A 15,258-nucleotide genomic window follows, 5' to 3' on the forward strand; every position below is an offset into this window, starting at 1 on the left:
TGTATATGTGTTTGTGGCTATTGCTGACCAATGTATGTTATGCTTTGGTGTACAGGCAATGTATGATGTACACCAACAATCTAAAACTTATTTCCAAGAAAGAATACCAAAATTATAAATAGTATCACGCCCGTTGTAAAAGAACAGTTAAGTGCATTACACAGTCTTACACCATGTCTACGCGGGACACGACAGCGTCACGACAAAAGACAATAAACCCATTAAGAGCAAGACATTTGTTTTCACAAACATTAACAATCTAATGAATATAATAAAATGAATAAAGATACTTATTTTAAAGGACGTTGTTTTAAAAGATGAAGTTTGTCGTGATCTTGTGCTGCACATTTGACTGACGATCAAAATGTCGCTATCAATCCATGTGAGCTCTAACGGCGTTTTCTGTGATGTAATAAACACAATAATATTTTGAGTTAAGTCTATATGACAAATCGCACATTATTTCCGATAACTAATAAAAATAGCCAGGATTGCAAAACATTAAGTTAGATTTGCTAGATTGCATGTTAGATTACATGTCGCAAACAATGCTTAATGATCAAACTGATGTTTTACAAACATTTTAACATTCTAATGAATATAATAAAATGAATAAACATACTTACTTTAAAAGATGAAGTTTGTCGTGATCTCGTACTGTATGGCGCTATCATTCCACGTGAGCTTCAATGGTGTTTTCTGTGATGTAATACAATTATATTTTAAGTCAAGTCTTTGAAAAATCGCACATTATTTCCGATAACCGATAAATATAGCCAGGATTGCAAAACATGAAGTTAGATGTGCAAGATATAAAACCGGGATTGCGACATATTTTCTCCTTGATGAGTTAGTGCAAAATTGATTTAAAATAAGCTTGCCCAGTGACACTACATTACTTATTTATGACTTTAGTTTCAAAACCAGGCCAAACAATAAAGATACTTACTTTAACAGGGAAGTTTGTCGTGATTGCACGTTTGACTGAAGATCAAAATGGCGCTATCATTCCACGTTAGCTCCAACCACCAAACCAACATGTGTGCTTGTAAACTTGCATGTGTATGTCCAGTCAACAATTCAAATTAAGTTGGTCAGACAATTTTTGAACCAACTTATTTCCACTTGTTAAGTCAACTTTTTGTGTCCAGTTAACTATTAGATAATAGTTATTACAACTTTTTGCAATTTTTTACAGAGTTCAGAACACAAAGATATATTTAATGAAATTTGAGAGCGTTGTGTAACCTCCGTAGACAGCGACGTAACTATCACTTTAAACACTTCAAAAAGTTCATAAAGATATTGTGAAATTAATCCATATGAATTGAGCGGTTTAGTCCAAGTGTTTTTTAGAGACTCGATCGCTTTATATGCTGAACAGATTTAATTTAGGCTTTTATTCACATAAAAACATTAATCAACTCACACATCAGTTGTGGTAAACGGAAGCTGAAGCATGTTTGCTTGACATGCGTGAACCAATGAGGTTCATTCTCGTGTTACGCAGCACATTTGAGCTTCCGGAAGAGGTTTGTTCCAGGGTTTCAAGCAGGTTTGGTTAATTTTCTGTTCAAGTTCGCTGATCAATGTTTATGTGAATACAAGCCTAAATTCAATCTGTTCATCATATAAAGTAATTGTGTCTCTTCAGAAATTTTGGACTAAACTGCTCAATTCATATGGATTAGTTTTACAATCACTTTATGAACTTTTTCAAGCATCAAAGTGTCAGCTGCATAGCTGTCAAAGATTTTATTAAAAATACCTTCATTTGTGTTACTAAGATGAAAGGAATTCTTACCGGTTTTGAACAACACAAGGGTAAGTAATTAATAAATAAAAGAATTTTCATTTTTGGGTGAACTAACCCTTTAACTTTTTTTATTTACCAGCCACTGTGGATAGTGGTTTTCCAAAGTTACAAGCCACTCAGCATTTTCACTGGCCACAATTGTGTTAATGGGAAGTTATTTTTTATTAGATGTATGACACACTTAACTCAAATCCTTGTTTAATATTGTCCAAACAACATTTGATTCAAATATCCACTCAACAGATTAGTTCACTTTAAAATGAAAATTACCCCCAGATTTACTCACCCTCAAGCCATCCTAGATGTATATAACACAATCAGAGTTATATTAATAACGTTATATCCTTTCCTTGTCTAATGCCTTGCATGGGCTGGCAATATGCAAATTTGGGGTCATAATATTAATGGTAGTGAACGGAACCAACGAGTATAAAGGAGGAGGAAGCTGAAACTCAATGATGTCTTTTCCATGTAGAACTCTTGTTATTCATATGCCATTAAATTCATATTTAATTCAGGCCACCTAATTTTCTGTTCAAGTTCGCTGATATGTTTATGAATAAAAGGCCTAAATTCAAATTAGTAATTATATATAATAACAATAAAATCAAATTAATAAAGGCCTTCTGAAGTGAAGCGATGCATTTGTGTAAGAAAAATTGTTGCGCCAGTTACGCTTTTTTCGTAACATGAAAGCAGTGTAAGCGTTTTGAATCACGAGAGGCTTTACACTTTCTTCGTAAGTTGAATATGGAAGGCGGTCTGGCAGAAGCTAGTTATTTTATTTTATAACTTGTTAAATATGGATTTTTTTTTTTTTTTACACAAACGCATCGTTTCACTTCAGAAGGGCTTCATTAACCCCCCGGATAACTCTGATTGTGTTCTTTAGAAAGAAGAAAGTCATATACACCTATGAGGGTGAGTAAAGCTTGGGGTAATTTTCATTTTAAAGTTAACTTATCCTTTAAAATTTAATATTAGGCCAATTCTTCACAATAGAAATGCTTCACTTGATGAAGATGGACATCAAAACATGCAAACTCAGAGTGAGGGTTTAAACTTTTATTTTGAAATCGTGATAAACAACAATTCGCAGTTTAGAAACATACTAATGTATTCTCCTGTGTTTGCGCAAGTTTATATCTGTTGAAATAACACACGATGCATTCCCAGATGAATGTTATAAGCAAGCCGAACTCACAGCATATGCAGATAGAGTTTGTTAACCTAGCTACTGAGACGCACTCCACACATGTACATGACAACAGTGCAACACTTCACTATGAAACGAAGTGCATCAGATTTTATATGCATTCCCAAATGCATGATATTGGAAACCCAAACATGCAGAGACTGTGTTCGTGTGGAGCAGTATTTACTGTGAACGGAGCTGCTGGAAGAAACACAAAATCTGCACAAATAATTAAAGTGTCATGCTTCATTCTGTAACCTGCTGCGCATATATTTATTTGAATATGTTAATGTCAAGCCATGCTTGGCTTTATTAATGACATACATTTTCATGCAATAGAAACAAAAAAAGAAGCCAACTTTGGACTGGATAATCTGATATAATCTCAAATATCGAATAATGCTGACCTTTCCAGAATCGAGTCAGCAGTGACGTCACATTGCTCCTCTGCCTCAAAAGATGATGTTCTAGGAAACTGTTTCCTTAAACTGTCAGAAGGAAATATGACTATTGCAGCCACTAAGTCCTGTGCAATACCTGACTATGGTGAATAACTGAAGATTGACGGAGCAGGAATGGTCATTACTTTGATATATAGTTTATCTCTGAGATCAGAACCTGATGGCAGCCTGCTGCTGATAGGTCCAAGAGCTAAAAAAGCTACAAAAACAGTGGTCCGTCTGGTGAAAAGACACTCCTGAGAGCATTCCAGACCCAGCAGGTGTGAATGCAGCCGCAACAGAATGCTATAAAACACTGCTTTAAGAACAGAGTCTTATTGTTTCAGGTTAAACCAACTGAATTTGATCCTAGTGAACTGTTAGATTTACTGACTAGATTCTTTAACATATTAGACAGTCTACAGGAAAGATCCAGTTATTACATTTTTTTAGTAGTTTGGCAGTAGTTTTCAAAGTAGTATAGTTTTTCCAATAACAAGCAATTCTTCCCAAAGAGTAGCAGTATATAAATGCATGACAAAGTATATATACTCATATGCGGTTTCATTTTGAGGAAGTGAGAAAACCAAGCCACCAAAATCAAGATATGAATTAAACAAAGGGCTTGGCTTGACTAAATTAAAGGGTTACTTTAGGATTTAGCATTAAGCTTTGTATTAGTACAATACCACTAGTATTTTCGAATTACTGTGCTTTCCCCCTTCATATCAGCCCGAGATGAGAGATTTATGCAATTTTATTCTGTAAAAAAGCCTCCGATGACGCAAAAATCGTCATTTTGCGTCATCGGAGGCTTTTTTGGCCAGAGGCTTAAAACTACAGCCAGTAATAGCAGGTAGTTCCGCATTTTTTCACCACACCCATACATATGTGCTTTTGAGGTTACTCACGGACATAGATCAAAGATTTTATCAAAAGTGGGTGTCAATTATATTTTTAAGCTTAACATATTTTGTTATAGTCTGCACTACATCAGTGGTTCATCTCGCAAATTTATCGGTCTCTGCAGTCATCTCAACCAATACAGCAACAGACTTTTGTGGTAACGTTAGCATAAATAGATAAATAGACTAAGTCGGTTTTACAGAACAGTGGCTTTACTTTGATAACAGTCAACTTATATGCAACTTATATGTAATTGTCTATCTAACGTTACTTTGCTAAGTTTGCAGTTTTACTGCTACCTACAACACTACATATAGGCTACTGTGTTATCAGTCTAGTATCAGCGAGTCTTACCTCTATACGCTTAGTACCAGATGCCCAGGCTGTTCGTCCTCTGGGAAAGTGAATATCGATCGCGGTGTCCTTCAGAATGGTTCTCTTCATTGCAAGGATATTTGGTTCGTAGTCCTTGTGCTTGAAATGGAGACTACATATTCTGCGGTTTTTTAGGTTTTCTATAACGGTGTCATCTCCAAACTTCGGGTGTTTGATGGCCCGCAGCCACTGTTTACATCGCTCCAAATCTTTAACTTAATCGGAAAATGATGGAAACTTACTTGTCCTTTCCTGGTTTTGGGTGTACATCCAGGTACAAAGCAATTTAGCACCATTTCGCTGTAAATGTATGAAGTAACTCACGATTTATAGAATTAATATGTAACAAAGCAAGCCTAGTTGTTTGAATTTTCCTGGTAATTCCGCCTGTAACCGATAGGCGTGGTTTGGGCGTGGCCTTGCAGGGGCAGCAAAACAAGTGCATTCTGGGAGTTGTTGTCTTTCATCCACATTAGTCAAAAATACATTTTCTGCCTTTTCTCAGTCTAGAAAGCTCCAAATTCAAAAATAATTTCACATTTCTACTACATAAATGACCAATTTTAAATACACATTCATCTTTCCAGGGGTGAAGTACCCCTTTAACTAAACAAGAGAGTCATCAACATGGTGACTCAATATTGACAAAGGAAACATGAGCATTATATGACATGCTGGTTCCCTCGACAAATACCCAATAGGATTTTCCCATAGGCTTTTGGATTTTCACAAAAAAAATAAGCTCTGTGATCATCAAAAGTTTATGATACTTACATGTTCATCAAGATAATTTTCACAGATGAACACAACTTTTATACATTTTAATGCCTAAATGCAGTCGCCAGAAGCAAAATGCTAAAGGTAGGCCATAAACGGACTACACCACGGTCGCACAATTCCAACGTCATCAACACTATGCTTCCCTCAACTCTAAAACTTTATCTAAAGACATTTTCCCTGAAAGTTGGAATTAGAATAGTTCGTAAGAGCGCAGAAGCATAACTAGGCTGTACCTGTTTGGTGTGATGACGTTTAATGTCGCCGACAGCCTCTGTAGTCTGATTTAGCCACTTTGTTAGCAACCATTTTCAAGACATGTAACAGCTAAAAAAAAAAAAAAAATCACAGGTAGTTTAATACTGATATATTTTATGTTGTAGGAATAAAACATGGCAAGTATCTTGAGCTTGTGTTAAACACAGACCTTATTTCAGCCATTTAACCAAAATTCCATTCAAAAAACCCATTGACTTGTGCTAAAATGCTAACTTGCTTCCGGGTTTTGGCCTACAAAAATGTGTCATAGTTTCACCACTCTATTGGTGCTATTCTACAGACCTTTCACATACATGATGTCAAAATTAAAGTCACGAATCCCCCCCCCCCCAAAAAAAAATGAATGTCACATTGCATTAGCATGTAGCTTTATAGCTAAATGAGCTTAGAGAATAATCAAATGAGCTCTCCTGAACAGTAAATAGATTCACTGTTAGAAGACTGAATTGCAGCTAACTTCTTTTTTTAAAGGGGTAGCTTGACTATAGATTAACTTAAATTACGGTTAGGTTATAGCTTGGCAAGCTGCAGTTTCAAAGTACATTCCTAGACAGAACTGACCACATTGCATTTCTAATTTACAACCCCTGATGAAAAATTGAATACACCCCTGTGTGGACTGATGTGAGAAACACTGGAACTTGCTGAAAAAAGATCACATTGCTTCAGTATGTTGTGTCTCAAAGGTGAACAGGATAAAAGATTAGTGTCAGACCTTGTGTTTAATGCATGCACTCTCATGGCTTCATAATCACTACAGCAGTCAGAGCGAGATCAAAGATTCACAGAAGAAATTTTTGAATGAAAATGTGCACGCAAACCTCAACACAGACAGCCTATGTGTTTTTGTTAATGCTAATATATTCCACATCACACTTCTAATCACCTGTTGCAGTAAAGCAAAGCATCTCATACACAAACACAGACCAACCTGGACTTTCCATATATTACATTACCATAATATTAACAGCTATGAAAACACATTTCATAGTGATGCATGAAAATGGCTCAGATTGATCAGAACTTATACAGCACCTAAAGCTTTGTTTTTGTCAAGCCTCAGAAAACTTAAGATATTACATCTGAATGACACATGATCACATGGCTTCAGAATCAATGTTTTACAGGGTTCCCTACACAGTTTGGGAAAGTATGAAATTTGAGTATGGAAAAATATTTTTTCTTTCCACACTATTCAGTTTTCTAAAATATAAAATTAATAATTTCTAAAAACAAATTTACATTGCCAGCAAAAAAAAAAAAAAAAAAAAAAAAAAAAAATGCTGTTTGGATTTTAATAGGCAAATACTTAGGAGTCTATGAATGAATCATTGTTACAGTGATTATTATGTATCTAGTATGTTATATGTTTGGAAACGGTTCTTTTAACCCTTAAAGTTGGAGTGTGTAGCTTTTCATTTCTTAAACAACTATGTCGGAAAACACATCATGGCCATATTCCAGGATGACAAGGTTCATCAAGCTCAAATTGTGAAAGAACTGTTGGGAGCATGAAGAATCATTTTCACACTCAAAAAAATGATTCTTGCCACTATTTGAAATTAAGCAAAAAAATCTAATAAAACATATTTAAAAACTAATAAAAATACCTATTATTACTCCAAATTACTTTAATACAACATGAATGAAATGGATCCAAGACCAACCTGATCAAATTACATAAACTATACTTAATTCGTTGCCATAAGGCGCAAATGCAAGTGTTGCGCATGCTCACTGAAGCCTGAGTTCCAAAAACAACAACTGAAGGCGCAATGGCGATCTACTGTCTGACTCGGCGAAAAGGAGGATTTGGATGAATAGATGTGGATGTTTAACAAGGTAAGATATGTTTATTAACGATTTAAACTTAAACAATAACCATTTTTATGTTTATTCTATATTTTTTCTTAGTTTTAGCGTGAAGGCGCATTTTTGCTAAAGCGAATTGACCGTTATTAACTTTTATTTTAGGTCTTCTCATCTGTAAAAGGAGTAATATATGTAACTGTGATCATTTTAAGATAACGTTATGCTGTTGACTTGACGGTGCACCGTGCATCATATTCGCATTTAGATAGCGTTATTGTTATAACGTAATTATTTTTTAAATAACAGCTTCGTCATTTTAGCGTTCTTTGCTAACGTTATAACGTTACGCTTTGCAAATAAGCCAAAACGTTGCTCAAACACACTTCAATTAATGTATAAGTTATCTACGTTAATGAATACGTTACCTATACTATTGACTTAAAAGTATTTGTAAATTTGATCATTTTGATATATGTATTCAACTGACTGTGTATATATACACTGTGTATATACACTGTGTGTATATATATATATATATATATATATATATATATATATATATATATATATACCTGCTTTGTCATCTCTATGTGCCTTTTACTTTGCTTGAAATATAGTTTTGAAATATACCAAAACATTGACAGAGTGTGTTTGTCCTTCAACTGTATATAAACTAAAAAAAAAATAATCCTGTTAAAAGTCGTGTCCATGAAAGGGAACATGCATTATTTTCAAGTCGTACTTTCATTAAAAATGTATAAATAATCAAGTGTATGTCATCTTTACTATTTCAGAAACCTCTTCAGTGGGACAATAACTCAATTATGGTATGTGAAATATTTTTTCATATTTCTTGTATTAAAACTAAAATGTACTCGTTTCATTTCTTTGTAAATTTGTTGATGTCGATTTTCTGTTTTTTGACTTTCAGATATGTGAGTTTTGTGGCAACGTAAAGTGTGTGAGAAGCATCACAGAAGTATCCAGTATGTTTAAGTAATTGAAACATTCTAAGATTAAACTTGGACATTTTGAGGAGAGATTCAGTCAACATGTTCACAGTAAATTAAGTAAGTGTTTTTGTTATTTACATTTTTTTGTAAATTACAATAGTATCCTCCACAGTAGGCCTTCATCTCTTCCTTCTTCCTTTTTTCCTCTCAGATAAAAGCAGAATTAATGCGGATAACGACTGAGCCACTTCTGTCAACGTTCATAGCAGCTGGACAGATACACTAATCAAATTAAAGTTTTCAGCAGCAAAGGAGCTTCTGGACAAAAGATATCACACACGTTGCAGTGGCAGACAAGGTGTGGTGAATTGCGTTACAGTTCTTTGGAACTAATTACAAAGATTGAACTATAATCAATCACTGTTTTTAATATTGTGTCATATTTTTCAGTGCGAAGATATACACTTCAAATGAGACTGTGTTATAAAGAGTCTGTGTGGTGACATTACAACACTTCCAGTTTTCCAGAATTATTCCAGAATTCCAGGTTTGTACAGTATATATATTTTTGTAATGACCTGCACATATAGTATATTGCTGTGTGCTGCCAATATTTCAGTGAAACTAAACAAGGTGTTAATTATTTATTCATTCGTTCATTTACTTGCTTAGGACTGCAGTCCTGAAGGAACTGAGGGAGGAATTTCTGAGACCACTCTGGGCCCTTTTGTGACCCTTAAAGAAAGCGCTGAGGATGAGCCAGTGGATGTTGGCGTAGCAACAGAGGATTTAAAACTACTACAACACTTAGGAGTTTTTCCTTTGGATGCTGTTTGCTGTTTGGATTGGATCTACGCAATCAAGCTATGCTCCGAGTCTCAAATTCACTTTTGAATTCTTCCAAAAGGTACTGATAAATTTAGATTTTAGGACATCACATAGATGTTTCGATCCACTGGAAGGACTTAGAAACTTTGAAAACTAAAACATTGAATTGAAGACCGTATGATCGATGACACTATGAACCAATGACACTTACTCAAATCAAGAGACTACACCTAATGCACCTTCTGGCTTCCTCTAACTCTGATATTTTTAAAGGGTTAGTTCACCTAAAAATGAAATTTCTGTCATTAATTACTCACCCTCATGTCGTTCCACACCCGTAAGACCGTTGCTCATCTTTGGAACACAAATTAGGTTATTTTTGATGAAATCCGTGAGCTATCTGACCTCAGATAGACTGCAACACAACTACCACATTCAAGGCCCAGAAAGGTAGTAAAGACATTGCTAAAATAGTCAACGTGACTGTAGTGGTTCAACCTTAATGTTATGAAGTGACAAAAATGCTTTTTGTGTGCAAAAAAACAAAACAAATATAACGACTTTATACAAAATTTCTTCCCTTTTATGTCAGTCTCCTATGCAGTTGACGTTGTACACACATAATATCTTAATTTGTGTTCTGAAGATTAATGAAGGTCTTAGGGGTTTGGAGCAAAATTAGGGTGGGTAATTAATGAAAGAAATTTAATTTTTGGGTGAACTAACCCTTTTAACAGAGATGTTAGCCCTTGTGCTATTCCTTGTCCAGGAAGTTAACTTGTGAGTAGGACACTTGGGCTACTGAATGTCTAAATGCTGAAATGTGACAGACAACAGAAAACCTGTTATATGTAAAGTCAAATATAATCCTTTAGATTGCTTTTCTTTTTTCCCCCAAGTGTCCTGATTGTTTGACTATCATACTATGCAGAGAGATCCCAATGTTACCTTGAATATATGAAAATAATGCTTGATGTTGATATTTGGTTCCTTGTTGATCTATGAACTTTTTGGCACACAGACTTAAAACTAAAAAGTCAAACAAGGAGCCATAACCATTGTGTTAGTTTGGGAGAAGGCACAAAATTGCTGTAAACAGTTGTGAAATACTGCATTGTGTTCTATTTTTTTGTCAGATTGGATGTTTCTTATTATTCCTGCAGCAATTGAGACAATAAATTTTTATGAATATAACATGTGTTTGACCATTTATTTAAATTAATGTAAGGTAGTTATATAAAGCAAGTAAGAATAAGTTATATTAAAAGAGTAAATTTTATGTAATACACAAGCTTAAATTGCAGTTTATCAGTTAACATAACCTTTATTTAATTCATTCAAGTGAACTGAACATGATGGGGAAGCTTAAGTAAAAGTTAACTTTTTTACGCTGGATTTATGTAATTAAAATGGATGGAAATTTTATATGCAATTGAATTACATAAGTTTTAACTTTTGGGGTTAAATATTTTTTTGAGTGCACACATGAATTGACACTAACCTTAACCTCAGTGTAAGTTTTTGGGATGTTCTGGAGTAGACTTTACAGAGTCCTCACCTCTTGTATTGTCAATACAAGATCTTGACCAAAAAAATGATGCATCTCTTGATGGAAATAATAGATTGTAGAACACGACTGAATTATTTTTTATTACGCAAAACTGTTTGTCTATAAGCAAGTCTCTTTTGAACATCACTAAATGACTGTTTACTCAAACCAGCAACATATAAAGGAGCAAATGATCTTCTAAATCAGACTATACTTTGCTGTTTGTTGATACATTTACAGTATCAAACATATTACAAAATCTTATTTATAAAATCTGTGTCAGAGGTGAATATATGCAGGTTATAAAGCGTTTTTCCCCCTAATCATGTTAGTGCATTACTTCAAGAAAATCAATGAAAACAAACAAACAAAAAAATAAAAGTATTTACAGATGACTATATCAAATATAATGCTGAAAATAATGCATTTAAAATCTACAGAGATGATTGGAAATTTGAATCTGGAAACGTATGGAATTTTGAAATAGAAAATGTGTAGGAACCCTGGTTTTACTAAATTTACATTTTACATGCATCACTATATAATAATATAGATATGTTAATCCTTAAATGCATACCTCGGGTCTTTATCAACTCATTCACTACCCTCCTCATTCATTTTTTTTTAAAGTTAGACATCAACCTTCTTAGTATTCCTCAATCAATTAATAATGAATCTAACAAGATCATGAATCATAAAATTATAAAAGAAGAATGTTTCCTCATTCATTTTTTGTAAAAACTGTATAGGGTCGCTAACTACCCGAGGTGTGTATCAGTGTACGTATGTGTATCAGTTTTTTTTCTTCTGCACAGCAATAATTGAATCTTTGATGATAATAAGTGCATTACAACTTTATTGCACAAGGTGGCAATGTCTGATACACAATGATGAAGTGACGTTTCATTCAGACAGAAAACGAAAGTATAGGAAGTACGATCAGCTAAATGAAATGACGAAGAGCAAGAGCTGAACGCAATCAAATATATCACTGTCACTTGATGATGGATCTGGTGAAGCTGTTAGCAATCAAAATATTGATTTTGAAGATATTGAAAATGATATTTTTGAGACTATGTTTGAAATTGCGAATGAGCTCATACTGTATTCACAGTCTCAAACATATTCTCAAAACTGATTGGCTGAATGTACTGGGAAATGAGCTCTGATGATGGCATAAAACATCTGCTCAAACTTAACCCTTCCAAGCTCCAAAAGGTAACAAAATATTAGAGATGCACTGAGATATCGGCCAATAATCGGTATCGGTCGATAGCCAATAGAGTGAAAATTTGCTTTTATTGGCCGATACCGATTATTGGCCGATATATCGGTGCATTAACAGCCAATAGTCAGGGCTAATATATCCTGTCAATCAAAAGAAGGCAAGAAAATGCATACAATTTGACAATGCTAAGAAACCAGTTTGATGTTCAATATTAATAGTTATTATGAATTAATAACATTCAGAAAGTTAAGAAATATTAATCTTCAGAATTTAGTTAATGTGTGTTAATATTAATTTGAGTAATGTCTTTATGTTTATAACTGATACCAGAAATTGAAATAAGTTGATGAAATGGGGAGGATAAAGTTTTTATTTGCATTTCTTTCAAAATATAATAATTAAAAATACAATGATTAATTATTAATTATGATGAAATGATCATTCATTTAAAAGAAGGTATAAAAGAACCCCCAAACTATCGGCAGATATTACTCTGAATAATCGGCTATCGGTATCAGTGGAGAAATTTAATATCGGTGTGAATAGATTATGACACATTTAATACATTATGACACATTTAATACATTATGACACATTTAATTAATAACAATTCATATATTACTTAATCTATTAATCACATAGAAACTTTATTAGTTGCTGATGCAGTAATCACTAATTAATGGTTTAGTTCCTTCATGAGTCATACATTAAAACCTGATTATCTGTGCATTAGTTGAGCATGAATTAATGCATATTAGTGCACCAGTAATGCAAAGTGCTACCAGGGAGTTTTAAATTATAGCGACACTAGAGATCCATCCATGTTAGATATAGATCTGGGTCGCTAAAGACCCAAATATGTATAATAATTGGCGAAAAATGTATGCATTTAAGGGTTAAGCAGCGATATCTAAAATGTTTGAATGAGACCCTTCACACAAAGATGTTGCAGGAATAGATTACTTTTATGAAGATGATGAAGAGCAAAAGGAACAGGAAAAACAAAAATGCAACGTGCAGAAGTGGAATGCATTTGAGAAAGGTTTTCTAATATGTAAACATTAAACAACACACTTAATGTATACAGGTACGTTTTGTTTTTATTATTTTATTTTATTATTTTTATGTTATGTTATTTTATGTATAGCTAGCTATTTAAATTCTTAAAAAAAAATATCTTAGAAACAGACAATGTATCCTTTATAATAGCCTCTCCATTCTCTCAAGCACAGAGAGTGTTAAATGTTACTGAAGGTTTGTTACATCAGGTCAGTGAAGCCACAAACCAGAACAACTGTGTGTGAATCCCTTAATCATTGTTGGTTGCCTTGATGTGTGACATACTGCAATGAAAATGACATGATTAAATGATGAATATGTAGATTTTATGACAAACAGATGCCGTATTTGATGCTTGTGATTTTGTTCAGAAGGTCCTTCACTTGCAATAAATGTATATCCTCATGTAGCCAGACTTTTGACTTGCAGCAAAATGTCTGATCCTCATTGCTGCTTATTCTGGGCAAAAACCACCAACTTAGACAGGAAGAAACTGTCTGACTGACATGCAAAGCGACCAACCACAGTTTTTGTACAGAAAACTAAATTTTCTTTTTTAATACATTTTCTCTATTAAAAATCTCTATTAATAATATTATATTATAAAAACAAAAAGGATAATTAACATTGAAAGGTTACACAGACATTTACTATTTTGTATATATCAAATACGTTCATGAATATAACTGTGAATATGTTTTAAAAAACTCACATAATGTTGAGACCAAATACAGGCAGTGTGCCTAAAATAAACCGATAAAGTCTACTGACTGTAAGTACACTATTCTCTCCATTTCTGAAACAGATTTGTGGATTCATAATTTTCTCAAACTTGGGCAGATAAAACATTTTCCATATATTCTGTCTGATGATATCTTAAATTAAAATTTTCTCCGTTATCTCCATTTTAATGCGTAAATCGCCAAGGACTTAGGAGAGACATTTGCAGTTTCATTCACCAAGATGGGAAAGATTTGAGCTTCTTTGATTTCATTGTGCATTTCTTGGTTCTTCCTTTTCCCTATTGGCAATGTAAACATCCCATCTGCCAGGGTCTGTTGTGTTCGGTGAAAGGGTTCTTATCAATACATACTCAGAGAACGAGGTTTGTTTTGTTGGACCAGTAAGACAATTTGCAATGAATGGCAGACAAAATCACTGCCGTCACATTCACCTGAAAATCCCTTTTGCTGTGGGACACAAGAGCCTCCAGATATCCTACAGTATTGATATTATTTATTCAGTAAGTCAGGAGGCTGTTTGTAACCTTTTGGGATCAAAATCTCTATGGAGACCATTATGGAGCCAGATTAAGGAGGTAAAGTAATGTTCAGCAAGTGCACATTTGTTCAATAACTACTCAGAGCTTTACCGAATGCTAATGGAGCACCTTCAAAAATCTTTGAGGCAGCACAGGTCATTGAAAAGAGTGAACTGCTTTTTTTTTTCTTGCAGCACTTGTTCAAAGTTCCCCAGCCACACAAAGCTGCTTTAAAGATTTTCTGAACGATATTTTCTCTTTAGAGGTGCAAGTTCAGTTAGTGCATCTGCAATTCAATTCTGAAAATTCAATTTTTTTTTTTCTGACTCCAAATTAGGCTCTGCTCACATTTAGTTTGATTTCTACAAAAGTAGCCAAGCGACACCATTTCTATAGCTTAAATCTTTAGTGACGTGACTTGTAGGCAATAATGTTATCCCATACTCTGAATTTGTGCTCTGCACTTCACCCATCCAAGTGACACACACAGCAGTGAGTACTGAACACACACCACACACACACACACATTTTGCCCTGTGTTTTTTAGGGATGCACTATATATTGGCACCATATTGGTTATCAGCCAATATTGCATATATTGAAGGGGTGAGCAGATCGATCCTGAAATATCGATACTTTCAATACTGATGTTGTATCAAAGTATCAGTTCTCACATAAAAATATCGATCCTAAGATCCTAACCTTTTCTGTGCATAAAATAAGCTGATTTTTGATGGTGTTCACTTTATTTAACCAATTTATTTTGAATTAACACCTATA

At 34.0% G+C, this 15,258-nt stretch overlaps 1 long non-coding RNA gene across 1 annotated transcript; it reads left to right on the forward strand.

Moving 5' to 3' along the window:
* The first annotated feature begins 7,318 nt into the window (after nucleotides 1-7,318).
* LOC125277702 lies at nucleotides 7,319-10,575 on the forward strand. The gene is made up of 6 exons (XR_007186973.1): nucleotides 7,319-7,630; nucleotides 8,395-8,427; nucleotides 8,532-8,670; nucleotides 8,765-8,911; nucleotides 9,004-9,100; nucleotides 9,226-10,575. It is a non-coding gene; the product is annotated as an uncharacterized LOC125277702 (long non-coding RNA).
* The last annotated feature ends 4,683 nt before the right edge of the window (nucleotides 10,576-15,258 follow it).

Source organism: Megalobrama amblycephala, linkage group LG11 (assembly GCF_018812025.1).
Source record: "Megalobrama amblycephala isolate DHTTF-2021 linkage group LG11, ASM1881202v1, whole genome shotgun sequence".
Lineage (NCBI taxonomy): Eukaryota > Metazoa > Chordata > Actinopteri > Cypriniformes > Xenocyprididae > Megalobrama > Megalobrama amblycephala.